Genomic DNA, 3,900 nt, shown 5'->3' with positions numbered 1-3,900 from the left:
AATTACCTTCCTTTTGTTCAGTGCACCAATTGAAAGCTATTGTTTGCTAATCCTCTCTCTCCTATGCACCAATTTAATAATAATTTCCTAATAAAATTAAATAAGTACTAGTATTTATCTATAGTTGTTGGATCTAAATCCACCGGCTATAGTTAAATAGTCATCTGACAGTTGTTGTCTTAACTGTGGAACCCACCTAAATTGGTCGATGGGGAAAAATCAGCAATTGGATCGCCTTGGCAAGCACTATTCACATGGGGTCTATTAATTAGTGTGCATTGAAAAAAGAGAGAATCAACAAATCGATCATCAAATCAACTCATTGATGCAATTGCTCTGAAGAGTTTTTCTGGGTTAGTTATTGCATGTTAAGCATAGGTTAGGTTTATAACAATTATGTCGTTACATCATTGACATCTTCGATTCAACCCTATTTGTAGTTGTTGTAGTTAACCTCATTCTCCGATTATCTAATACAGTCACAATGTACTCCTAAGCTTCTGCATTTTTTTCTTTACATTTCTGCACATTAGCTTCAATAATCCATGAATCTAATCAATTATTAGAATTTGTCTCCGAATACTTAGAAGTAAACTAATATTTTATCTATAATTTTTCAGTGTCACGTCCATATATCATAGACTACATTATTCTCCAATAATCGTTTTTCAGAAAACAAAAGGTGGAAAAATTATCAGTTGGATATATGCGTGAGAATGGTGAGATCGATCCATCCACTTCATCGATACTCCGCGTAACAAATTCTCTAAATTAGATTTTGTGTATCACTCTAAGTCAAGGCAGTTGTTGGGATTTGGTTGATTAACTAATATTATCACATATATTAATATTGCTTAACACTAGCTAGCTAGCTAGAAGGTTCATCATCATCTTCCATGCATCATATATATCATCCACGTTTTAGAGCAAACACGACGTGGGTGATAAAGAAGATCTTTCAAAAACTAAAGAGCTGGGGAGAGGATTTCAACAGGTTGAAATTCTAATCCAAGTCCACAAGAGAAGAAAACACGTACTCAATGACCTTTAAAGTAGAGAGGGCAATTAAAAGGCATTAATTGGATAAATGTATGTGGCCGCAGAGTTTGAATAGGGAGGCCAATTCACACTGTCGACGGCCATGTAATTAGGGAGCCGGGTTTGGTGGTTTCTTTCTTTTATCAAATACCTTTAGCTTTTTCCGACCAAAGAAGGAGATTTGGATATCGTCGACCAAGATTACACTGCTTAGCATACGTCCCTCACTGCGTCACTTGACACAATGTATGGAAATAAGCGGGGCCTGGATTTTGTTTTACGAATTGGTCTGTGGTCTCTATCTCACTCGCTGCACGTTTTCTTATTCAAGAGTGACTCACTGCACTTTGGTCACTTGGTACGTAGTACAAGGTATTGGTAATTTTCATGGACATATGGTATCACGTACATAGGTTAGCTGCATATCTAGATTAGCATTCGACATCTACAATATACCAGTCAGGTATGGATATATATATATATATAGGTCAAGCACTCAATAAGCTTCAAGTTGCATATTGGATGCTTTAGAAATTGATTTAACCAGTTTTTATTGTTTGAAATTGATTTAACCATAATTAACTCAATGAAAACTGTGTGTTTTTAATTACTCAAAAAAAAAAAAACATAATATAAACTTAACGTACATTGAACCCCTTTTTAATTAGCAATGGTAATAACCACATATCAAAAAACAAAACAAAAAATTGCCGAATTAGCTAAAAAGTCATTTTAACAAGCCGTGCACTTTTGATATACCTCTACACCAGCTTTCTTTATTTTAGCTAAAACGTAATTATATAATTGGTGCTAGTCTCCCTTGTAGCATAGTGGATGGTGCTTAGAAGCAACATCTACTAGCTCGTGGGTTCGACTGGTATCAAATGTTTCCGTCAACAATCATATGATTGGTTAAATGAAGAGAAAATAGTTTAAATTAATGTGTTTAAAATTACACAAAATTAAATGACTTGTAAGGAATGCTTAAATTAACATAACTTATGGGAATAGCATCAACTTGCTCTCTATATTTAGAGAACAAGACAACTAAAAAATAAGTCACATAGGAATCTGGCCCAAACTGCTAAAATTGATACAAAGCTACATATGCTATCCAAAATAAATCAAAATAGAGAGTATGCTAATTCAGAATGCTCTTTAAATACTAATCCGAAAGTGAACCAAGCATCATCAGTTTGGGACTTTCGGTTAGTGTTTGTTAGGTCATGAGTTTGATGCTGCTTGTCAGTCTACTGATGAGTAATTTGGAGATTTTTAGTAGAAAATTAAAGAGAAACCAGGAAGCGCATTTAGGAGCCTCTGTTCCTTCTATGTATCTTGTATATCGGACAGGTCGATGCTTGCGACACTATTAATTGATTTAGTTTCAAGAAGGATATACTTGATCATAGGACTTGATGAGTTTAAAGTTGCAGGCATCCATGCCTATGCATGCATGTCCCTGTGTGAGGGTTTTGTTGGTCGATCTTCAGGCCAGGAATTAGTTAATTGGTTCATAAATCATATATGGCTCAAACCTGAGATTTAGGTCAAAAGACGAACTATGAAAGACGTTGGGGGATTTTTCTTTTCTGTTCTTCATATGGCCTTCATTATTAATTTTTTAGTAATCATGAAAGAATGCAGAAAATTCGCAAACTCAAAATCCAGGGAGAACCAACAAACAAAATATATCCGAGTTTTGATCGCATGCTTAAGCTATACAAGGATTACAAGCTGAAGCTAGGAAGAACGTGGAATTATTCTTTTTTTTTTTCTTGAGTAATTTCAAGTGTTGAATTTAATGATTCTGTTATCAACCAAAAAGTTGATTTTGTGCCGAGTTGCAAAAGATCTAATATGATATCTAGCCTTTTCTTGTTGTTCATCATGAATTTATGAGCTTATTTGGATCTTAATATATAATCTGCAAATCTGCAAACCTGTAAACCCTATGCCACTCTTCAACTGTATACTACTTTTGTCATTCATATCCAGGGAAGTTTGCTGGCTAGAAGTTGGTATACTTTTATAGAGAACTTTATAAGCACTACGTTAACCTTGGAGCTGGCCAGCGATATATTCTATTGAAACTGTTATTAGGTGTGCATGCTCTAAACATTTTATCGTTTTCCCAATCTGGATCTGATATAGAGATATATAGTCATGCATATAGTGATATAGACAAGCATAAATTGATCAGCTAATATAAAGTGTGGATCGTAGATAGTTCATGACATAGAGATCCGAGGATCGAATTACAAAGATATGATCGATTGAGAGTTTTGTGGACTGCTCAACCAAATACACACTTATTATTCATAACCAAGCAAGCTATTACTGCTTCCATATTAAAACCCTTTGCATCAGCTACGTACGCCTGCAATGTACACCACTGCATGCATACGTACAAAGGGTTATCATCTTCATCATCTAGTTCTCAGTCTCAACATCATGAGGTCCATGCCCTCCGTGATGACCACCATGTCCTCCGTGTCCACCATGTCCTCCGTGTCCACCGTGCCATCCATGGTCGTGTCCGTGGTAGCCATCAGTGTTGGCTTTCTCTACACTCGAAAAAATCTATACGTTAAAGTCGAAGCAAAGAAACACATATGATACAGTCAAAATGTCAAATTATAGAATGTAATTCAATCCTGGTTGAATGATTAAGAAAGTTTGAAACTCACGAGTAGCAGTGGTAGTCTCAGCTAGGTCACGGTGAGCCGAGACCTCAGCAGAGATGAGGAGAACAGCAAAGGCAAGGGCGACAAGAAGAAAAGTCTTTGAGAATGCCATCTCGATTTCTCTTGGTTGCTTAGAGTTTGTAGGAAGGTATGCAAGAGGTGATTGATTTCTGAG

General features: G+C 35.9%; 1 non-coding gene across 1 annotated transcript; it reads right to left on the bottom strand.

Moving 5' to 3' along the window:
• Nucleotides 1-3,217: 3,217 nt before the first annotated feature.
• Nucleotides 3,218-3,900, bottom strand: LOC101314392. The gene is made up of 2 exons (XR_184947.1): nucleotides 3,729-3,900; nucleotides 3,218-3,605 (listed from the first exon to the last, which is right to left on the bottom strand). It is a non-coding gene; the product is annotated as an uncharacterized LOC101314392 (transcript).

The sequence above is a fragment of the Fragaria vesca genome, linkage group LG6 (assembly GCF_000184155.1).
Source record: "Fragaria vesca subsp. vesca linkage group LG6, FraVesHawaii_1.0, whole genome shotgun sequence".
NCBI classification, from domain to species: domain Eukaryota; kingdom Viridiplantae; phylum Streptophyta; class Magnoliopsida; order Rosales; family Rosaceae; genus Fragaria; species Fragaria vesca.
This window is presented reverse-complemented; position numbering and strand designations above follow the sequence as displayed.